The sequence below is a fragment of the Lissotriton helveticus genome, chromosome 9, assembly GCF_964261635.1.
Source record: "Lissotriton helveticus chromosome 9, aLisHel1.1, whole genome shotgun sequence".
In the NCBI taxonomy this organism is placed as follows: domain Eukaryota; kingdom Metazoa; phylum Chordata; class Amphibia; order Caudata; family Salamandridae; genus Lissotriton; species Lissotriton helveticus.
In genome coordinates this window covers 1,253,552,741-1,253,577,334 of record NC_136070.1, presented here as the reverse complement: position 1 = coordinate 1,253,577,334, position 24,594 = coordinate 1,253,552,741, and the positions used below count along the sequence as shown (strand labels likewise).

The 24,594-nt window shown below is 46.6% G+C and overlaps 1 protein-coding gene across 1 annotated transcript in view; it reads right to left on the bottom strand.

Moving 5' to 3' along the window:
- The window catches only part of LOC144783414 (E3 ubiquitin-protein ligase rnf213-alpha-like), a 2,376,820-nt gene that overhangs the window by 2,122,178 nt on the left and 230,048 nt on the right, over window positions 1-24,594 (bottom strand). The gene's annotated exons all lie outside the window — the stretch shown is intronic.

Sequence of the window (24,594 nt, the reverse complement as noted above, 5' to 3'; positions counted from 1 at the left end):
TGTAATAATCCCAGCAGCCCAGTCTGTCCTAAGGAGAGCAGGTAGCCTTACAATAGTGAAAAACGAAAATGGCTGTAATTCACTATTAGGACATGCCACACACATCAATCTTGTCCTACCTTATGCTTACAATGCACCCTGCCCTTGGGCGTACCATAGGGGTGACTAACATGAAGTTAAGGGAAGGTTTTAGGGACTGGAAAGTAGGTGTGCTTGCGCAGTCAGCCTGGCAGTACCAGACTGCACGCAGGTTCTGCAATGGCAGACCTTAGACATAATTTTCTAAGCCGCTTCTGTGGGTGGCACAACCAGTGCTGCAAGCCCACCAGCAGCATTTGTATTTACAAGCCCTGGCACCCCTGGTGCACTATACTAGGGACTGACAGTAAACCAAATAAGCCAAACATGGAATCCAATTAATGTATCAATTTAACATAGGGAGCACTTTCACTGTGGCACTGATCAGCAGTGGCACAGTGCCCAAAGCAATATTGCAGCAAAACATCGTAAACAGAGGAGGCAAGCAGACAAAAAATGGAGGAGAGACTCATGCCAATGATGCCAGGTTTAACATAAGTCATAGGTAAGTCCTCGGGGGCTAGGAATGGTACCTACTGGAGGGGTTGTACAAGCCTATGCCGCCCTTCTGTAATACTTAGTGCCCCAGGAGTCCAATAAGTTGGTTACCTGTGACAGTTCTGCGGATTCGTGTAGGGTTTTGCCCCACTCCAACACTCAACGATTGCTACTGCCAATGAGAGTAGGAGACTGCGCACGGGTTGTTAAGGAACATCCAGATGCAGAGGTGTCAAAGTGAACAGAGGGAATGAGGGGACTATGTGCCCAAGCTTTAATAAGTAGATCAAAACAGTTCTCACACTTTTTATATTGAAAAACAACACTCCCTGAACTATTGAATTACCCCAGGTTGAAAGGAGAGAAGAATGACCTCCTGTACTCTAAGAGAGAGAAAGAAGATGCAGGTAAAAAAGGAGCAATTCTTCTCTCCAGAGTCCTCGCTCCTGAAAGAAATGTAAATGTGTGCAGTTAGTTAATCAGCAAATCTGAAGGCTGCTTTGGAGTCAGTTTAGGTTTTAATTGATAGAATCTGGAATTTGTCCTTTTAGTGAAAACCTATAAAATGATTTGCACTGGGTCTAATCAGCGTATTACTAAAACATAACATTTGAAAGCACTGTAAACATATTCTTTGTGCACTTTTTGAGACAGCCTATTTATACTACATGTAATAAATGTTTTAATCTAAATGACTTGCATATTTACAGTGCTTTCTGTCACAGGTTTGGACCTCTTAGCACTATAAATACACGTCACTATTTGCGCACTCCACTGACCACATTCATATCAGTGACTATCCAGTTACACCCACAGACATCTAAAGTGGTTGCAATAACCAAACTAGTTTTCCCCTACCAGAAAAATGTTTTTGTAACAGATAAATGTAAGTTGCATTTATTTTCCATTTAAGGTATGTGTGTTGTATTTTGTATGTCTTTAAGTAAAAATCCACCAAAATCCCCCAGGATCACAGTTCGCTTACTTTTATTTATGCACTTTCACTACTGCCCAGATAAGAGGTGAGTGCTTGGCAAAGAATAAATTGTAATAATAAAATAACATTTCATGCAGATTTTAATAATGCTAAAAACATTTATGTTTTGGGATATTCGATGATCTTATTTTTATTTACAGTAATAAGAACGTCTTATAACGAAGCTTGTAGGTGTCTTCACCAAGTCAAATGTTACTGCTGTTTGTACTTTCGATTCCTAATTTATATCAAAAATATTTAATTGCCAAGAGTATGCCCAAATTACTGGGAAATTGCCATAATAAGGCAGGGTAATTGTGAAACATCTCCAGCGCCTAATTACACGGGGATAAGGGCGCCTATTAGGGCAGACAATGGTCGTGCTGACGTAGCCTATTCCGTTGAGCATTTCTTGTCAGAATATTGCACAGCAGGCCACGTCTTGTATCTGCTGAACTTTTCTCATCACTTGGTAAAATACAAACCCACTCCTCGACGAAAAAAGTGCTTGTTGCGGTCTGTTTGGAAGCTCGCCACAGACTGATTTGCATGTGTACAACGTATGCTGTAAAATAAACATCTGTCACCACCCTTTGGCAAACAGTGGTCCTGCACACATCAGCCTGAGACAAACATACAGTAGTGCGAGGCGCTTAGCTTCTTATTTCATTTTCCTCAACCTTAAAAAAACAAGCGCCCGCCTCGCGCGGCAGCAGGGAATGGGGCCTGCGCGATTCCCTTGCGGGAGCGTGCGACCATATAGTGCCACCATATGGCGCCGCGAGCTCCTGCAAGGAAATCGCCAGACGTGCACGCGTTGCCATTGCAAGCAATGCAACGCGTGCACGTTTTTGCCCCCAAAGCGGTGCCGATGGCATTAGGTCTCTCTCCTATGCAGCGTTATAAATCGAGGGGTCCCAAACTGGGAAAGGGGAAAGAATTATAACAGATAATAAAGACAATACTTTATACAAATGGAAAAATCACAAAAAAGACAAATCTGAAAGTACAATGTTTTAATTCACACTGTACTGGAAACCTGATCACTGGTTATACATTATAACAAAAGGCTTTTTCAATTTTTTTAATTTGCCCACAGGTAGAGGGGGGGGAAGGGTGTGCTGTGAAGGGATATAGTGAAGGTATAATTAGAAAGACAGTCTTCAATAACACACCAATAAATGCAATTCTTTATATCCACACAAAAATAACTTTAGAATTGATCCCCTTATCAAGGGTCAGAGAAGTATTAATCAATGCAATCAATTGTAAACCATGCTTCTGGGACAGCTGTATGAATCCGGCATGGGGTATTTGCTGGTGTGGTGTAGTAGAAGTCTACGTTTAGACCCTAATGAATGCAGGGATGGTTACCCTTGCGACGCGGGTCTTCGTCAGGACGAAAGGGTGGGAAGGAAGGGAAGGAGTGGGCAACCTCCTAGGGGTGAATGAAAAAAACAACAGTCAAAAGGGGGGGTCCCAAAAGGGATCCCTAGCTAGCCATAGTGAGTGTGACCCTACTTGGGAGAAAGGACATACTAGGACACATACTAAGACGTAGGATTGCACTACTAAGACATGTGGACAAATCTTGAGGAGAACTTTATCCACATGGAATTTAAAAAATATTAGTAATCACCAAATGTAAAAGTCTCTCCTGTAAATCACACCCATTCAAGGCAAGACCCAGGGTACGGGCAGGCCTGAAATTCTTGCACCATGTAGTACAGATGGTGCCCAAAATGGACCACAACATACCCCACAAAAAGATGCCGCATTAGCATCCTGCAATTACCTTAGAGATAGACCTTGATTAGGGAAGTGTGATCATCAAACCGCGTAGTTAAACCACTGTGGAGAAACAGCCAAACGCAAGTTACCCTCCGAAGGAGTCAAAATAACGTTTGAAAGACTCAGGGTCAATTGTAAAAACTGTATCCCGCTTCTATGTTAGGTTACGCGCCCGCTCACCTGACCCTGGAGAGATACATAGGCAGGGGCCGCGCGGATCAAGTCATTGAAGTGCTGCCATTAACGTCTTTAAACGGCATCCCTAAAAGAATAAAATAACTCTCTCTCAAAATATTGTTCGGTCCGTGGCACAGAGAAGTTGAACCGATTTAGGAAAGGCAGGCTCCCAGAAAAATGTAAATCACGCTCACCAGTCCTTGATAATTATACGGAAAGGGATGCAACAGGACCTCGCTCGTTCAAGGATTTTAGGCGTCTTAATTACTTCAGCTACCTATACAGGGGAAAGGCACCGTGGTTACAACTAAGCGTGGTGCGATTCGCTTGACAAAAAACAACCCAAAATCACTAAGAAACAGGATTATAGCGGTGCGATCCTTACCTATTACGAAAGTTTTAAGAGGCAAAGGGGTTTAGTCCATAGTCGTTCTTGGTCGCACAGCCGGCATACGGATGAGGACTCGATCGGCTGACACAGTTAGAAAAGGGGGGCGGAGTGGCCGGGCCCACACGGAAAAAGGGAGGAAAGACTATAGTGTGATTGCGTTAACTAGGCAACCATACTCCTGTTAGGAAGACAGACTTCTTCCGATTATTGATAGTCTTAAAGCATTAATACAAATTAGTTGGTTTGAATTAAACTGAAACATGCATAATGAAATAGAATTTGCGGAGTATTGTTGGTATTTATAATGGCCATCAGTATGCTGGTTAATCAATGGCGGTAACACGACAATAAACCGCTGACAAAGCCCGCCATGTATAACACACCCAAAAGCGGTGGTGAAATTCACTGTGTAATATATAGACACATTAATTACAACATATTGTTCTTAATAGGTAGACAAGTTGACACATCCACGGTGTATACTGGGTACTGGGCGCATACCTACCCAGCATGGTGGTAATTGCAAAAGCCTTTTGTTATAATGTATAACCAGTGATCAGGTTTCCAGTACAGTGTGAATTAAAACATTGTACTTTCAGATTTGTCTTTTTGTGATTTTTCCATTTGTATAAAGTATTGTCTTTATTATCTGTTATAATTCTTTCCCCTTTCCCAGTCTGGGACCCCTCGATGTATAACGCTCAATTACCCAGGACCCAGGACTATTAATGGGTTAACCCTGTTTACTATAACACACGCCTCTCTCCTATGCAGAGCATGCGTGCTGCGTAGGTGAGACCTAAGAATAACTGTCACTATTTTTCTTTTAATCTTAGTTAACCAAAGGTTGCAGAAGTCTCCTGCTGCATCAGAATCACAATTATCAAACATGTCCACTGCCTGTAACCTGGATGTGCAAAAAACACTGTACAAAGCAGGAGACATGAGGATTGTCAGTCTGTGAGTTGGATACGCGAAAAATGCAGTTTCACAGTGTGGGATATGGGAGCTGTCAGCCTTCAATACTGCGTCTGCGGACAGTGCTGTTTGTCACTGTGGTCCGTGCCTGCTGTTATAGTCGTGCTTCACTGAAACAAAGTTTACAACTGGCAGACTGAGTTAATGAGATGCGGTGACCTTCATGTGCAGTAAGTAAGTGCGATTTTACTTAACGGTTTAAGAGCTATAAACCGGTGAGCCTAGTGCACAGGACTGCTCTCTGAAAGATGTATGTGCCGACTGTCAGCACATGAGCTTTGTGTGTGCTGAGACTGCTGTCCCGATGAGAGACAGTGAGAAGCTGGCTTGGTATATGGTGTACAGTTGTGTAAGTGGGCACCTTGCACCAGTCCAGACAACCCTTATGGTGATTTTAGTGGTCTTAGACGACCATAGAAAGCTCTCTAAGTGGTAGCTGTGGAGCACAGCCTTCAGGCTTAGTTCAGAGGAAGTGTAAAGCAGCTTGTTTAACTGGAACATAATCTTATAGGTATAGGATACACAGAACCACATAGTGTATTTATAAAAATATGCATTTATTTTAAGATATTCACTAACAGATATCTCTTAGCCAGAGATATACCCAATGTACACAATACATTACAATAGAAGTAGGTAAGTAAAATGAAAAATACACAGTGGTCACCAGGGAGTGACCAAACCATATATTAAAATAGTGGTATGCGAACCACGACTCAAGTCAAGACTATGCGCAGAAGACGTAAAAGTGCCGGGAACCCAAGGAACCACCCATGGTAAGTAACCAGGAGCCGCACGGAGGCCATGTGCAGAGTGGGAACATGACCGCGGGATCAATGCATGTCAATTGGTAAGTCGCTGTTCCAATTTTAAAGATGAAGGACCCTTCCCAGTGGACCCTGAAGATACCCCACAGAAGACAGAAGGTTGGAGAGCCACCCACCCATGGATACCCTACAAACCAGGATACCTACACCAGGGAAGCTGGGTGCATAGGTGTGAAGTGACATTGGAAACCGCTGTCGAACCCAATGGAGGACTTCAGGCAGATGCCGTTGCTGGAGAAGGTGGAAGTGTCCGGTGGAAACCAAAGGTGCATTCAAGATGTGAAGTACCTGCGAGCAGAGGGGACAGAGTCTATGCCACTCAGGAGTGACCAGGAGGCACGGAAGACGAATGCCCACTGATTCCGAGTGTTGCAGGGAAGCTGATGGTGACCTTGAAACTGCAGCTGTGCAGACCAGGCGATGCTGTGGACAACCAGGAGCTGGATACGAGCTGTCCCACATTGGATGTCAAGAGTTGAAGGGTCGGTGTCCGTCAGGAGTACCAACAAGCCTTGGCAATTGCATCCATTGTGGAAGTTGAAAAGGGTGCAATATCGGGACCAGCAAAGTCCAGGAGACTCACCACAAGCAGGGGTTTCAGGGCAGGCCCTGAGCAATCAGAGGAGCTTAAGGAATTCAAAGATGACCCCCAGGAGGACCCACAGGCTGGAGGCACTGGAGTTGCCAGGGGACTTCGAGCAGCTCACCAAAGATGCAAGCCCACGATGCAAGTGATGCTGTGAGGATAAAGATCTTGGTCACTGGAGATGCTTGAGTTTGGGGCTACTTGGAGCCCGAAGATCTTGCTGAAAGGAAGCCAACAAGCCTTTGCAACTGCAAGTTGACGCGTGCTCAGGGGTACGGTTCCTGCGGCTCCGACAAGGGCTACTGGTCTCAAACTTGGAGAGAGGACAGGACAGGCCTCGAGGGATGTAAAGAACCACCAGTTGTGTTGCTGAGGCTTTCGGAGTCCGTGGCAACCCAGGATCAGCAGGCCAGTCAGCTTAGTTGCAGTGAATGCAGATGCAGAGAAGTGGCTCCTTCACTTCAAGGGAGATTCATTCAGGTGTCTTGGATGTCCACAGTCCGTGGAAGCTTTCTGTATTGTGCACAGGCACGGGTGTTGCAGCAGATGAGCAGGGAGACGAAATGAGGAGCAGCATGAGTCTTCCTCAGAATGCCCAGAGCGAAGTCCAGAATGCCCTGACAAATGTAGAAGAAGTGGTGTCTGAAATGTATCTTGTCCCACGACGAATCTAGGGTCCCCCCAACAGATAGGCTCTTAAATACCCTAAGGAAAAGGTTGGGACAATTCAGAGTTCCCTCCCTAAGGAGGGGCTGGACAAGGGGGATGAAACTCCCCTGTCCTTTGTCCAGTTTCATGCCAGAGCAGGAGCCAACGGCTCCCTGAACTGGTTTGAACTGGACTATGCATGAAGGGCACCAAGTGTGCCCGGCACGCAGACAATGTGGCACTGGCAAGCGCCCCCACCCTGCCCTAATACACTAAACCTTGTCTGAGAGGTGGTCATACCTCCCTGCGACAGGATACCTATTGTTCTGCCTTCCCTGCCCGAGCTTGGCTCAGCAGCAGGAGGACAGAAACATGTCTCTGGCCAGCAGCAGCCCTAGCTTGCAGTCCGGGTCTGGAAGACTGGTACTAAGAGCACCAAGGGCCTACCAAAGGAGCTTTACGGTGCTGGGGGCATGATTCCAACATGTTTGACACCAAACATGCTAGGATTCATTACAGCTAGTTTCGAGATGGTCATCGCGTAATGTTATATGGCTGTCGCACTTACAAACCGGGAGAATGGACGCTGTAGGCTGTAGGTGTCCTGCTCATGCAGGGGCACCCTCACACTTAGAACTGAGCACCCTGCCTTCAGGATTATAAGGCCTGCCTTACGGGTGACTTATAGGTTTTAAGTGCATTGACCTTAGATATAGGGAAACATATATCTTTCGTAAGTGACACTTGCACGAGCTCTCACAGCCTGCAATGGCAGGCCTGTAGTTGCAAATTGAGTGGTCTCCCATGGGTGGCATAGTACATGCTGCAGCCCATGGGAGACCCCTGGTGCACCTTTGCCCTGGGTACCCTAGTACCCAGGGCAATAAGGTTGCACCAGTGTCCAATCTGGGATGTACCCCAGTACTTACCAAACCAATTTAGGGGAGAAAGCACAGACTGGGGTCCTGATTAGCAGGATCCCAGTCAGACTAGTCAGAAACAGCATTACATCAAGCACAACGTGGGCGTACCCATAAAAGCAGATCCTACTTTCACACAACTTGTCTGCCCGCGAGTTGAATGACTGTGTGTGCAGATTTGCAACATCCTACCATGGAAAGCAGCAGATCCTCTGTCTCTGTGGCGTAGTCCTTTAGCTCCATTTATAGGAGAACCACTTTTTTTTCTGCAGGCTAGGCTGCACCACAGCTGCCTAGTTGAAGGGAGGCTTGGAATGGAAAAGGGCATTATATTCTTCTTCATGCCCAGCATTGCCTGCCCTATTACACAGCATAGTCCCGCACCCGCAAAGGTGTTTACTCATGTCGTCCGCCAACTTAACTAATCCTCATGCTACTTTAATGTGGTATTAGTGAACAGCATGACAGCCGCACCCGAGTGGATAGAGTAGACACAGGCGGCGCTGATGGAAGGACCAGAAGGCTGCGTCTGTGTTCCCTCAGCTCCGTGTACAGCATAGGCTGAGAAGAGCTGAAGTACGCATGTCAGGTTGTCCGTGGAAAACAGCCAATCTCACTCGTGCATTTCATTTTAACTGTGATGGGCTGAGTGGCTGCCAATCATGATTGGACCAGCCAACGGGTACGTCACTAGGTGTCACCGTGGTGATAGATGTTACGGCTGGGCCATAATTAAATTCAATTTGTTTAAAAGTGAAAAAAATTGATACATTTTTGTATGCAACAGCTGGCACGCGGGGGAGGGCAATGACCTGGCACTCCTATGAACTCAACTCCCCTGCGAGGTAGCATTCCAAGTCATCATTTTTTGCCCACTGTCCCATTCTAGACAGATGGCCTGGTTCATGGTTTGGAGGACAGTCTAAAGGCAGACATGGTGGCGGATGACAATATGTTAGACTCCCTCTCTTTACTCCTCCCGCCAAATCTGATATGTCCGCAAGCCCTGTGGACCACCATATACACTGGCTGGAACCGTCGTAATGGTGGTTGGTTCCTTCCAACGTAGGAAAAGTTTGCAGAAAGGCTGCACCAAACATGATAGCCAGCCGTCAAACTTTTCCAAAGTTTTTATTTTTATATTTTAAAAACCAACTCCTAAAGTGTGAGTTTGTTTTTGAAAAATAATAAATTAATGACCTCCACACCATGGGAGTTGTCTACATGGTGTGGGGGTAGTTTTTCCTTTTTTTTTTACTGTCTCAAACCACTAGGATATATCTGGCGGTAACGGACAGTTAAAAAAAGCCATCTAACTGTCCACTCTAAATAAGGGATGGCTTATCTCTGACAGTCAAAGATGGTAGGATGTACAACATTTTCATACCCAAAATGTCTATGAATGTTTTTTAGATGCCGAAAAGCAATGATTTGGTATGTGACCCCGGTATTGTGCTCTGTCCTTGCATGTAAAGTAGTATATCCCAAATAAACTGGGACTTCATCAGATAGCCTAGGCCTGAGGTGCACTTCCATAGAACAAAGTGTGAATGTCATTAACTCAGCTGTAACAGATTATTTCCTCGTTTTAATCCAGTGTCTCTTTTATTAAATCATCCAAGCAACAAGTGCAAGTGACAAGTTCAATAAGGGGCCAATCCAGGCTTTCCTCTAACAGCGGTTCACCATTCTCTATGAATCAACAAAACGAGTCCATACCCAATGCATTTTGGGCCACTGCCCTTCGTCATGGGTAACTGTGATTAAAACATAACAGAACACATTTTCGTTGGCACATTGTTTTGCTACATGAAAAACAATAATCTATATTCCGAAGCCATGCTTACATAAAACAATTAAACTAACAGAAAGTGGTAACTTATATGAACAATTAAACTTGCAAAAAAGAAGTGACAGAAAACCAAACTCATCGCAAAATAAAATAAAATTTAAATTACTGATTCATGCCTGCCTATGTGACACACTTACGTGAGACAATCAGTCTACGTCCATGCTTAAAACAACTCAGTTATTGAAACTCGTCGCTGAACATTAAGAAAGTGCCAACAAAATGTAATTCTGATGAAAGTTTATTCTGTTGGGAAGAAGTACCCTGTCCACCAAACTCTAAATCAGCCCCAGAGGCTCACCTAATGCAAATCCATACTGACTCTGCTCCTCATAGGAACAGTCCACTACGGACTTTGGCATTTCACTTATTCAGGTTTCGGCCGACTGCATATTTAGTTGGGACCGCTGCTGTATGACATGGACTTGAAACTCAGCAGAGAAGGCAGGAGGTGACTGGAGTGAGAATGGCACAGGCTACTATTCATTGAAGGTAATGTGTGTATTGCTGCACACATTGGTGCCACCAGACCTTTATACTGGGGTAAAAAGTGGTTGTGTGGTTACATCTAGGTTAATAGAAAGGCCCTAAAGACTTTTTTCTTCCGACCCATATACTTATTTCCAGCTGCCCCCCAGAGCCCCCCCCCAAACCGTTAATGTTAAAGTCTCCACACAACATTACTGGGGTAGGCCAAGATGTAAACTCAGTATCCAAAAATTCGAACATTTCCGGATCATCTCGGGTTGAGCCATAAACTGAGCAGATGGTAAACACCTCATCGTGCAGCATGCATTCAACCAAAGTCCAGCCCATCTATCAGACAACTTCCTCTTAAAAACTATATCTACGCCGGAAAAGAATGGCGACCCCTCTTGTTTTAGTGCCTTGTGTAGTGTTAACAGTAAGTTTAAACCTGAGTTGTTCCATGATGCTACCTCTAGTTCCCTCTATATGTGTCTCTTGAACACATATATATCTGTATGTAGTGCTTTCAGGACGACTGTGGCTCTTTACCTCTTGGCCTGATCATTCAAGCCACAGATATTTATTGATGCTATTCGCAAACTCATTAACTCAAATTTGAAAATTCTTCCCAATCCGATTTATGGCTGTTACTTTTTTGCCCTCCTAAATAGGTTCTTAGACCCACTGTTGTCTTTCCATTTCTATACTCATTTATAGATTTAAACCTCAAGTACTGTGGTTAGCTGTGCTGTTCCCTCCACCTCCCCCCACCCCAGGCCCCGCCCACTCTCCCCTTCCAGCCCCTCCTTCCCCCACCCCCCTCACAGGCAAATAGGTCAGCCACAACCTATGAGAGGCAACCAAGCTCACATTTCAAACTTCTGCGGATTCCCCAACCGACCCCAAAAATACACCACTGTGTCTCACATAATTCTAGCATCAACATAAATGGAACAAAGAAGAGCGAGCATGGGGAAGTTAACCGATTAGACGTTCAGGAGATTCTGCTGAGCTCAACTATACCCTTTAGCTTGTAAAAATTTCTCAGTCAACTGTAGGATCCCCATGAGACAGTCTCATTGCTCCAGCCCTCCCCTTTGCCTCTTTTAGCTTAATTTCAGAAAAAAACATTTGCACCCTCCCATTTAGGATAACCTTGAGCCACGCAGGAAACAGTAACTAAGCTTCACAACCAGTCCCCTGAAAGGGAGTTATCATCTGCCAGAGTCTCCATCTCCTCTCGACAGTGGTGTGACAAAAGTCTGGGCGCGCAAAAAAAGTATGGCCCTCAAAAGTCCGTTTTGCGTCTGGCCGTGCTCTATCCATAATAGCCTGCCGAAAGAGAAAGTTGCTAATATGAATTAAGATTGCTCTGGGTTGCTCCCTTTCTCCTAAAGTGTTGCCTTTCCTTGGTGTCATTGGGAAGCGATGCACCCTCTGAACCTCCATTTCCTAGTTCCATTGGGCGAGGTCAGCTAATGCTCCTTTTAGAAGTGTTACTACGAATGACAAGATGTTCTCTCCTTCAATGTTCTCTACAAGATCCAGTAACCGTACGTTATTTCTGCGTTGCTGATTCTCAAAATCTTCTAACTTCCAAATCATCGGCCCGATGTAGGTAAAACTCATTTACCGACTCTAGAATACCGAATTTTACTGATTCAGTATTCTAGATTCGGTAAATGAGATGTAGGAGAATATTCGGTAATATTTACCGAATCGGTATGATTCGGTAATTAACGAATCGGTATTTGGCGATTCGGTAATTGCCATTGATTCCTATGGGCCTTGAGGCCCATAGCAATCAATGGCAATTACCGAATCGGTAAATACCGATTCGGTAAAATTACCGAATTGTCAAGGGGGACAGGGTGTCACTTTGACACCCTGTTGCACCCCTGATTCTGGCTTGTGTGCCATGTGGCACACATACATGCCCTTAGGGCATGTATGTGTGCCACATGGCACAGGTGTACATGCACAGAAGTGCATGTACACTGGAATTCGTTATTTACCACGAAATATTATTTTGTGGTAAATAACGAATTCTTAAGGGCCTGTGGCACTGTTTTCAGTGCCACCTACATCTAGATTTACCGATTCGGTAAATTTACCGAATCAGTATTTTACAGAATCGGTAAATTTACTGATTCAGTAAATTTACCGAATCGGTAATTTTTAAGGGCCCTACCGGCCACATGCATCAATCTTGCCGTTTGCGAATCCTTAATTGCGAAAATTAGGGAATCGCAATTAAGAATTCGCAAACGGCAATGCATGAATAATTCGCATTTTTTTTAGCGATTTCTTATTTTTCCTTAATTGGGAATCACAATTTGCGAATCGCAATTAAGGAAAACCCTTCCCATTGATTCCTATGGGCCAAGAGGCCCATAGGAATCAATGGGAAGGCATTTACAATTTGCGATTTTCAATTTGCGAATTGCAAATTGAAAATGCAATTTCAAGGGTGCAGGGGGGGTCCAAAGAACCCCTCCCTGCACCCCTGGAATTAAACTTAAGTGCAATTTACACACACACACATGTCCCAAGGACATGTGTGTGTGTAAAATGCAACTTTCAAAAATGCATTTTTGTGCATGTTTGAAGAATTTCGGTAAATTAGCATGAGGTTCAACCTCATGCTAATTTTGCACTTCCATACAGTTAAATCGCAATTTAAAAATGATCATGCATTGCATTTAAGAAATCTGAAATTGCGATTTCTTAAATGCAATCGCAATTTTAGAAATCGCAACATGATTGTGATTCCTAAAATTGCGAAATACATGATGCATTCCAATTTTGATAATTGCATTCGCCAACGGCTGAAAATTGCGATTCGGACCACTTGCGAATGCAGTTACCATTGATGCATGTGCCCGTACATCTCAAACTCCAAATACCGGTCGGTAACGGCCGAAATCGGCTGTTACCGACCGGTATTTGGCCACCTATATCTGGCCCCATTTTTTCCTGTGATTCCTTATAAACCTGCAGCTTACCAACTTCCTCCTCTAGTGCAACAGTGCTTTCCTCCACGTGAGAAACCCTTTCTGCCATATCAGTACAGATCTTATTTATCTTTCGCAGAGACCTCTGCAGTTTTTTGTAGCGTGGTGCGCCCTGCGAATCTCCAATCTAGCCCCTCCCTGCATCTGTTTTAGGGTAGCATACAGCAGATCTAGCAACGTGGGGGCAGGAGGGTCTATTGAGCCTGTAGGCTCTCCATGTGGCTCTCCTTGTGCACTTGCGAGTCCGTCATCCTCATAAACCTGACAGGTGGCTGAGTAATCCCATTTGAGTTTAAGGGCTGTGATTACTTCTTCCTCATGAGAGCCAGTTCTTAACTTAGACCTGCGTTTCTGAGTAATAGACATTATGCTACACTTTTTGCGTAGCAAAGGAATCCTCTGAATCGACACTTCCGATGCATTACCATCAGTTGAAAGCGAGAGATGTGTATCGTCATCAAGTGAAAAAAACTTGTCCCCCTCTGGGGATCCTAAGGTTGCTTCAGGTTTTAGCACTTTTGTATTTTGTCCCTTTACATTTCCCAAACGTTAAGCCGATTTTGCAATTTCAGGCATAAAAAAAGTACTGCCATTACCTTTCACCGCGGAATCAGATTCTGAAATCAGGCTGGGAGGATCAGCTTTACTCATATTGGCATCTACCATGTTATCAAATGAATCCTGCAGCACTGGTAAAGCCTGTTGTCCTGAAAGAGTAGCAGGGTCTGCGGCCTCCGCTCCCTGCTGCACCAGCTCGGGTCTGAGGTATTGCTGTAACAATGTATCCTCGTCGACAGGTGGGGTCCAGCCAGGCTCAGCCTCTCCCTTCGGCCCGGACTCAGCTGAGCCGATGACACTCTCCGCTCACAGCCGTTGAAGCAGACACCGACAGAATGGCCTCCATAACTGTAAGCTGTCGCAAAGAACACTCTGTTACGGCCAAATGGAGCTTGCTTCCGCCGCCCTTCACCTTACCACCCGTTTCCTCAGTTTTTTTAGTGGGAGGCCCGCCCCGAGGTTGACCCGATCCTCGTGGTGCCATGGAGCCTGCACCGCCGCGGCCTCCTTTGAGGAATCCCGCTGTTCATCCTTCACCGTTCGGTCTTGGGCCCATCACCCCATGGTTTCTGGAAGGTATCGGGCTCCTCGGTAACGTCCTAGCAGCTATCCTGATTCCCGCAGTAATGCCTTAATCAGCTCCACTGCAGACCGTGGTGCAACACCCACCAACACAGCTGATCAAACAAGGTAAGCATGGGATGGCGTATCAGTGGCATATCAGCTCATTTTCAATAATCCGTAGAACCTTGAGGTGAGAGTCTCTGCAGCAGTTTTCACAGAGATCAGACAGCGGCCATCTTGCCTCCGGAAAGAAAAAGGTCTTTAGGGCACTCACTAATTTAGTACATAACAGTGGGTGTGTAGATGTGTGAGCACACCTTAATCCTGATGATCCTGGAAGCATGTTCTATTCTGCTCCCCATAAATTAGTTGTCTTATTAGATTATTTCTTTGTTTAATATTCACTAGTTTCTAGATGTAAGAGAGAAACACCCCCAGATTATTTCGGACCATAACCCTTTCATTTTAATGATTTTCATAGGGAGGCGGTAAAAGAACTGGTTTGGACTTTTGAGAGAGCACTTTTAAAGGATGCAGAGTATATTCGTCACATGAATGAATGGATCAAGGGCTTTTTGGATATCAATAGGAAGAGTGCCAGCTCTGGGGCAGCCTGGGAAGCGTTCAAAGCTCAAGTCAGAGGGGAGACATTGAGTTACAGTCTGTATCAGCAGGGGAGGGAGCTACAACGGGAGAAAATGCTCTGCAGGATGTTAATGGGGTAGAGGAAGAGCTTGCAGCTGCAATAACGTTGGGTAAACCTCTTGATGATATACTACTCAGGTTGGCCCTAGCTAAGGCAGAAATAGGGGACATTGCTGCAGCTAAGGTAGCTGAAAGGTTTCTTACTAGAAGATCAATCAATCATAACAATCAATCATAACATTTGTAAAGCGCACTACCCGTGAGGGTCTCAAGGCGCAGAGGGGGGATGGGTGCTGCTACTGCTCGAAAAGCCAGGTTTTGAGACATCTCCTGAAGGTTATTAGGTCATGGGTCTGCCGTAGGAGGATGGGGAGGGTGTTCCAGGTCTTGGCGGCGAGGTGGGAGAATGATCTGCCGCCGGTGGTTGCTCTTCGGATGCGGGGGACGGTGGCGAGGTCGGCGGAGCAGAGCGGAGCTGTCGGTTCGGGGTGTAGAAGGTGAGTCGTCTGTTGAAGTATGCTGGTCCAGAGTTGTGGAGCGCCTTGTGTGCATGGGTGAGGAGCTTGAAGGTGATCCTCTTGTTGATGGGGAGCCAGTGCAGGACTCTCAGGTGGGCAGTGATGTGGCTGTGGATGTCGAGGCGTGCGGAGGCGTTCTGTTTGCATTGGAGTCTTTTCTGGAGTTTGGCTGTCGTTCCTGCATAGAGGGCGTTGCCGTAGTCCAGTCTTCTGCTGACGAGGGCCTGGGTGACTGTTCTTCTTGTTTCGGTGGGGATCCACCTGTAGATCTTGCGGAGCAGGAGGACGAGACGGCGTTGACTTGCTTGGTCATGGAGAGTGTAGAGTCGAGGATGAACCCCAAGTTGCGTGCGTGGTGGGTGGGAGTCGGTGCTGCTCCCAGTGCGGTCGGCCACCAGGAGTTGTCCCAGGCTGAGGGGGTGGAGCCGAGGATGAGGACCTCTGTCTTGTCCAAGTTCAGTTTCAGGCGGCTGTTCTTCATCCACTCGGTGACGGCTTTCATTCCTTCGTGGAGGTTGGTTTTGGAGGTGATGGGGTGCTTGGTGAGGGAGAGGATCAGATTTTCTGGAGTTTGGCTGTCGTTCCTGCGTAGAGGGCGTTGCCATAGTCCAGTCTGCTGCTGACGAGGGCCTGGGTGACTGTTGTTCTTGTTTCGGTCGGGATCCACCGGTAGATCTTGAGGAGCATGCAGAGGGTGTTAAAGTCGCTGCTTTTTAAAAAGAAATTCAAAACGTTGCTCGTTTAATTTGGTTTAGTGTGCTTCTCTTTCTTTTCGGAAGTTAGCGCAGGGATACTTTCGAGTAGCTGCGCGCTTTATAAATTAAATATAACATAACATAACATCAGATGGGTGTTGTCAGCATAGGAGAAGATGTTGAGGTCGTGTAGTCGCGCGACTTCGGCAAGCGGAGCCATGTAGACGTTGAACAATGTCGGGCTGAGGGATGATCCTTGGGGTACGCCGCAGGTGAACTTGGAGGCTTCAGATCGGAAATGGGGGAGGCGGACGCTCTGGGTTCTGCCGGAGAGGAAGTAGATGGTCCATTCCAGAGCCTTGTCTCGGATCCCTGCGTTGTGGAGGCGTGTGCGTAGGGTGTGGTGGCAGACAGTGTCGAAGGCGGCTGATAGGTCCAGGAGGATAAGGCCTGTGGTTTTGCCGTTGTACAGCAGGGCCCTGATGTAATCGGTGACGCCGGTAAGGGCAGTTCCGGTACTGTGTTTGCTGCGAAACCCGGTCTGAGATGGGTCCAGGATGTTGTTCTTTTCGAGGTAGCGGGTCAGCTGTCTGTTGACGGTCTTCTCAATTACCTTCGCCGGGAATGGGAGCAACGATATGGGCCCGAAGTTCTTGAGGTCCTTCGGATCTGCCTTGGGCTTCTTCAGTAGGGCGTTGATCTCAGCGTACTTCCAACTCTCCGGGAAGGTTGCAGTCTCAAAGGAGATGTTGATGGTCTTGTGTAGATTGGGTGCGATGGTGGCGCTGTCTTTGTTGAAGATGTGGTGTGGGCATGGGTCAGACGGAGAGCCGGAGTGGATGGTGTTCATGATTTTGATGGTGTCGTCGTCATTTATGTTGGCCCAGGTGAGCAGGGGATCGATGTGGGTGGTGGCCACGGGGTCTGAGGTGTCGGCGGTTGCCGGGGCGGTCAGGTTGTTGAAGCTGTCATGGATGTCTGCGATCTTGCGATGGAAGACGGTGGAAAGGGAGTCGCACAGGTCTTGTGATGGTGGAATGTCGTTGGTGTTGGAGCTGGGGTTGGAGAGTTCTTTCACAATGTTGAAGAGCTCTTTGCTGTTTTGCGCGTTGTTGTTGAGTCGGTCCTTGAAGGAGGCTCTTTTGGCGGACCTGGTGAGGCGATGGTGTCTGCGGATGGCGTTCTTTTGGGCTATGTATCTGTCTTGTGTCTGTTCGCGGTGCCATTTCTTCTCTAGTGTATGGCAGGTTTGCTTGGAGGTCTGCGGTGAACCAGCTGGCTTTCTTGTTGGGATGGCTGTTGGAGGGTTTCTTGATTGGGGCTAGAGTGTTGGTGCATTTGTCGATCCAACGTCTGAGGTTGCAGGTGGCGGTGGCGTCGTCAATGGGGTCGGCGGGTGGGCTTCTGGTGAGGGTGGTGTTTAGCTGGTCTTCGGTGATTTTGCTCCACCTGCGGCGGGGGATCTGTTGAGTGCGTTGATGCGGGTTAGGTTTCCGGAAGGTGAAGTGGATGCCGGTCCAGTGGAGTTCGGTGGTGTGGCTGAAGGTGACGTGGGGGCTTGCGGAGAATATGGGGTAGAGCGTGTGGCGGGCAGAGTGGGTGGGCGTTGTGACGAGCTGTCTGAGTCCGAGGTTGGAGAGGTTGTCAATCAGGGTGGTGGAGTTGGTGTCGTTGTTGTTCTCGAGGTGGAAGTTTAGGTCTCTGAGAAGAATGTGGTTTGTGGAGGCTAGGGCGTGCGCGCTGATGAAGTCGGCGATGGAGTCGCTGAACTGAGGACGGGGTCCAGGGGGTCTGTAGACGAGAGTTGGTGTTGGGATCGGTGTGGATCTGGAAGTGCAGGTGTTCGGCGGTGCTGAGGGTATCGTCGGTGCTGGTTGAGATCTTGACGGTGTTCTTGTGGATGATGGTGATTCCCCCTCCTACTCCGTTGGTGCGGTCCCTGGATGGCTATGGCGATGTCGGATGTCGAGGAGGCGTTCATCCAGGTCTCTGTCAGGAAGGTGACGTCTGGGGAGGATGTGTTGAGCAGGTCCCGGAGTTTGATGACCTGTTTGCGTGCGGAGCGGGTGTTCAGTAGAATGCATCTGAGGTGGTTGCGTCCTGTCATGATGGGCGGTTTGGCGGCATGGAGGCTGGTGAAGCTGCAGCTCTGGCAGGGGAAGGGTGGCCAGGAAGCCGGTGTGTGATTGCCCGGTGTTGAGTGCGTGGAGGGTGCTGGCATCGTAGCGGTGACGGGCGTGGTGGTGTTTGCGGAGGCCAGGGGGTCTGGTGCTGGGCGCGGTCAAGGCGCGGACGGGCGCAGACGGGTTTGCCTTAGGTGCGCCTTCGGGGTGCGGCCTCGCAGCGGCCACCATATAAAGGGAGGTGAGCGGGGAGGAGCAGCTGGGAGGCGGGGCGGCAAATGGGCGAGCAGGGGGCGGGCCGCAGGGGACGCAGCGGCGGTAAAGTGGGTGAGGCAAGGGGTTACAGAAGGCAAAAACGGGGGCACAGGGGAGAAAAGTGAGGGAAACAGTACAATAACACTGTAAACGAGAGAAACAATACAGTAACACAGGAAAGAAAAAAAGGAAACAATTCCGCAGTACCTGCCTACCGAGGCAGAGGAGCCTCAAACCTGCGGCAGTGGTGGTGAAAGCAGCAGGGACACACACTGCCCCACTGGTGGAGCTGTGCGGTGAGGGGGAGCGACCTGCCTGAAGACAGGGTCAAGGGTTGCGCTCTTCACCACGCAGCGGCTGTCATATAAAGGGAAGTAGGAGGGAGGAGCAGCTGGCAGGCGAGAGTGGGGCGGAGAATGGGCGAGCAGGGGGCGGGCCGCAGGGGACGCAGCGGCGGGAAAACAGGTGAGGCAAGGGGTTACAGAAGGCAAAAACGGGGGCACAGGGGAGAAAAGCGAGGGAAATAATACAGTAACACAGGAAAGCAAAAAAGACAGCATTGTTTAGCAAGAGAGTGGGGCATACTCTGGCAGTTCGAATGAGACAAAAGAGTGTGGTGGGGGAGGTCCATGAAATTGTAGATAATAGTGGGAATTTGATTGAGGGTCCATCTGATGTTCGGGATGTATTTCAACAATTTTATAAAAATGTATACAATGAGGATCAAATCGCGGAGCAGAGGTCAATTCAAGGGTACCTAAGGGAAATCCCAATACAGGGTATTGCCCCTGAAGATAGAGATGCACTAGAGACCCCATTGACACAGGAGGAGATTTACGCTGCAGTGGGTAATCTCTCACTTGGGAAAGAAGCTGGACCGGACCAGATTCCCCTAGAGTTTTACAAAACATTTGTGGATGCAATTGGTCCAGATTTGGTAGATATAATGCATCAAGCTCAGCTAGGGAGCTCTGTTCCTGAGTCTTGGGCTGAGGCAGATAATATTGTATTTCTAAAGAAGGGTAAGCCAGCTAGAAGCCCAGGGTCATACAAGCCTATTACGCTCATGAATAGTGACGCAAAAAGTTTCTCTGAGGCCCTGGCGACCCGCTTAAATAATATTATCGGGACAATAATCCACCCTTGTCAACATGGGTTTGTACCGGGGAGAGGAACAACACAGCATATTTGTAGGGTTATTACCCTGTTTGATGCTGCTGAAGCCTCAGGGGACTCTATGGCTTTGGTGCTTATGGATGCCGAAAAAGCATTTGATAGGGTCTCATGGGACTTTCTCTGGGCAGCTATGAAATGCTTCAGCATGGGGAGTGGCTTTATTAAGGCAATTCAGGCTCTGTATAAAGCACCATCGGCTCATATAAGATTGAATAGGGGGTATACTGCACCTCAATTAATTAAACGGGGTACAAGGCGGGGCTGCCCATGTTCACCCCTCCTTTTCGCCATATATATTGATCCTTTAATCAGGAAGTTGGCGGTTAGTAACGAAATAACACCTCTCACTTATCATGGCCTGGAATAAAAAATGTTGGCGTATGTAGACGATGTTGGTGTGGTCACGTCAAATGCTCAAACTGCTTTAGCTGCAATAGAAAGTGAAGCACAAGCTTTCGGTCTGATCTCTGGGTATTTATTAAATAGTCAAAAGACACAGATAAAGACACAGATAGTTAAGAATAGTGTGGCTGTATTAGACGACCCGCGGGTGACGGAATCAGCCATTTATCTTGGTATAGATATCACACCTGATCTGGGGAAGCTGGTAGAGAAAAATATAGAGCCAATATTTACGAAGATCAAAAAAGATTTCGATAGATTCCATAATTTGCATATGTCACTGGTGGGTCGGTTCAATGTGGCTAAATGGTCTTTTTGCCTAAAATACACTACCACTTCAGGGCAATTCCGTTGGAATTTGAGAGGCGTTGGTTTGTAGCGCTTAAAAATATAAATAGATGTATCTGGGCACACAGTAAAACTAGGAGGGCTCTGAGGTATATGTCACTGCCAAGGGAAGAGGGGGCTGGGCAGTCCCAGACTTCAAAATGTACTATTGGGCTGCAGCCTTCCATTATATGAGCGGGCTTTTTGGTGGGAATGTCCCAGATCCCTGGTCTAGTAGCAGTTCAGCAGATGTATACAACCTATTGCTAGGAGAGGATGTTGTGAACTACTTTATGAAGTTTAGCGAACCTAGTTATTTAAAAAAACCAAGATTTAAAACTCTGGCGGTTGCATTTAAGCTCTGGGTCGCGCTTAAAAAGAAGATTGGTCTTGGGAGGATTCACTTTTATACCCAGATGTACAGAAACCCGACGTTTCCTGGAATTTTTGCCGAAGCAACAGTGTTAGCGTGGGAGGGGTGCGGGCTAAGGAAAATAGGGGATCTTTTAAGTCAGAATGGAATTCGTTCATTCTGTGAAATTCAGGATAAATTTGGTATTGAAAGGAGACTTTTTTTTAAATACTTACAGATACATAGTTTTCTTGCTGGGAAAAAGGGTGGGTTTAACGGATTTAGGGATGTTAAAATTATTGATGTTATAAGAGATAATGAGAACTGTACCATTAAGAGAATAAATGCAGAACTATCATCACTTAAGCAGGATGACCTGGTTAAACATGCGAAGAAATGGGCAGATAAACTGTGAATAGATGAAAATAAATTCCTTGACTCCCTAGAACTGGGACAGGCTATTCTTTGTTCTGTGGGCCTCCAAGCGCAGCACTGTAAAACAATATTTTCACTGTACTTTACTCCTGCAAGGATTGCTCAGTGGGGTGAACAGGAAGGAATTAGATGTCCCCGGTGTAATAGCTTGGATGCTGATATAATCCATATGTTTTCAACCTGCCTCGATTAGACACCTTGAGGCGAGCAATTGAAAATTTCTTGGATCAAACGCTGATTAGAACATTGGAACGTTGGAAGCTCCATTGAAAACAATGGAGTGCTCCAGGCTTATAATGGCTGGTAGAAGCCCGGAGCTCCAACATTCCAATACTTCTTTGTTCACAGCTCTCGCTGTGAACAAAGGCTTCAGGGAGCCTGAGGGGATTTCAATCCCCTCCCGCTCCCTGAAGACGTTGTTTTATTTGTTAGAACATTCTGCCCTCTAGTGGCAGAATGTTCTAAGAGACTTATAGCCCTTCATAGCAGGGCTATACCGGCTATTAAAGTTCCGCTGCTTTGTTAAAGTCCCTCGTCTTCAGCTCCGGCCTTTAACCCCGCAGTGGGCCTTTAATAGCCGGTATAGCCCGCTATGGCGGGCTATAAGGCTCTAATATGAAAGCGCTGCTTACCCCTGAACTAATGCTTTTAGGGTTAGATAGTAAAGATACACAAGATTCATTTTACTACTTCCTCTTTTTAGCTATGGCCGCACTGCGGATCTGTATAGCCTCTGCCTTGTTTGATCAAGCAGCACCAACGTCCCAGCAATGGCTTGCCAGGCTCCTATCTTCCTATAATCTTGAAAACGGGATTTATGAAAGAAATGGTAAAAAAAGGAGAATGCTGAGTAGGCCAATTTGGGCACCTATTTATATTTATTTATTTAGTGTATTTTGTATAGCGCGCAGCTACCCCAACGGGGTGTCCCGGCGCTTCTGCACATTTGCTGAGTCTTACACGGGTGAGTTTAGCAGAAAAGAAATGTTTTCAGTGCTTTGCGAAAAGGTAGCTCCTCCTGTATCATCCGGATGGAGATAGGGAGTTTATTCCATTGAGAGGAGGCACATACCTGGAAGGTTTTTCCCCCGGAGCGTGCTTTTTTGAACCTGGGGGTAGACAACAGACTTTTTGAGTTGGATCGAAGGTGTCTCGTATTGCTATATGGGCGAAGACAGGAAGAGAGATAAGCAGAGCCCTTTCCTTTGATAGCGCAATGGGCTAAGGTAAGGGCTTTAAATTCCGCTCTTTTACTAACTGGTAACCAGTGTAGCCTGCGTCGATGTGACGAGATATGCTCACGTAGGGCGATGCCACAGACCAGCCGGACTGCTGCATTCTGGACTGTCTGTAACCGATGACAGAGGCCAGAAGCAAGTCCAAGATACAGACCGTTGGCGTAATCTAAATGGGATGTTATTAATGCCTGGACAATGGTTTTCCTGGTGTTACTAGGGAGAAAATTGATACATTTTCTGATCATCCTAATTTTTGAGAAACAGGCAGCAGACACCGTCTGGACTTGGTTATGGGAGGAAAGGCTAGAGTCCCATCTTACCCCCAGGTTTTTTACTGATTCCTTGGGGGAGGGGGCCACACTCAAATCAAGTGGCCACCAGAGGTTCGAGTCCAGAGGAGAGGGTTGATGGAAAAAGAGTACCTCGGTTTTTCCTGCATTCAAACGAAGGAAATTATTGTCCATCCAGCAGGCGATGTTACGAAGACAGAGTTTCAATCGGTCAAAGGTGGTCTGAGTGGGAGCATCATAAGAAAACAAAAGCTGAATGTCATCAGCATACAAAGTAGCCTTAATTCCTGACTGAGCAATGAGCTCGGCCAGGGGGGAAAAATAAACATTAAACAAAAGGGGACTTAGTGAGGATCCCTGAGGGACACCCCACTTTAACGGACGACTCTCAGAGGTGTAGGGAGGGGTGAACACCGCCTGTGTCCGATTGGATAAAAAAGAGGACAGCCAGTCCAAGGCCTTACCTTGAATACCTTTAGACCGAAGGCGGTCAAGCAGGACGGGGTGAGAGACGGTGTCGAATGCTGACGAAAGATCAAGCAGCACCAACACCGCTCTTGAACCCCCGTCCAGCTTCCATCGCACGGAATAAGCCATCTCTATTAAGGCAGACTCGGTGCTGTAGCCTGGTCTAAATCCATGTTGGGAATCATGGAATAGACCATGAGTTTCCATGAAGCCTGCTAGTTGCTGATGTACCAGTTTTTCAAGAACCTTGGATGGGGCGGGCAATAAGGAAATGGGCCTTTAATTGGCCGGTTCGTCTGGGTCTGCGTTAACTTTTTTGGGAATAGGAACTAATTGGGCATGTTTCCATGAGTCCGGGAATATGCCTGTCCTTAGGGAGTCATTCCAAATGCTGTTTAATATGGGATTGAGAAGAGGGGCCAGTGCTTTATATTGTTTGGCCGGCCAGGGGTCAGTTAGAGAGCCTGATCTACATTTTAAGAGTTCTGTCAAAGAGCGATCTAAAGTGATCTCCTCAAATTCTGAAAAAACAGGGGCAGACACTGAGTGGTCCACAAGTATCTCTTCAGTTCCTATACTTCTACTACAAGGGAAGGAATCATAGATGGATGCGATTTTTTCCTCAAAGTAGTCAGAAAGGCGAGTACAAAGGGACTGTGACACTGGGGATTGGCATTTAAGGGCCATAGGGTCAGTGAAAGTTCTTACTGTATTAAAGATTTCCCTAGTGGAACCTTGTGCTCTGTTGATTTTCTCCTCCAGGAAGATTCTTTTATGATTAATTATCTTCTTCCGGTACTCCTTAAGAGCTATTTTATATTTCAATGTACTGTCTAAGGAGTACGAATATCTCCATCGTTGCTCCAAAAATTTACAAGCAGATTTACACTTGCAGAGTTCGTCAGAGTACCAGGGTGAGGAGGGGACAGCTCAAAAGGTTTTAATGGGCCTCAAAGGAGCGATAGAGTAAATAGCAGAGGAGATCCAACAGTTAAAATTAGTCAAGCGAGAGTCCAAGTCTGATGCATCCATAGGAGCGGCAGTTTATAGATGGAAAGAGGATATGGCTGTCAGGTGATTCTCAGATCTATAACAAATTAGTAGCTTTGTAAGTCTTCTACAATGTGATGTTAGGTTTGAAAATAATTAATTTCCTTTTCAGTGAAGGATTGTTCTGTAACTGTCTTAAATGATTTGATGGCTCTTGGGCATATTGCAATTGATTCATCCTTTCCTCAAGTACTAATTGTATGTCACAATGTTGTTGTTTAATGAATAAAAATAAAAAAAATAGATTAATAGAAAGGCTTAGGGGGTTTGGGTCCATCCATTATGCTCAATGTAAAC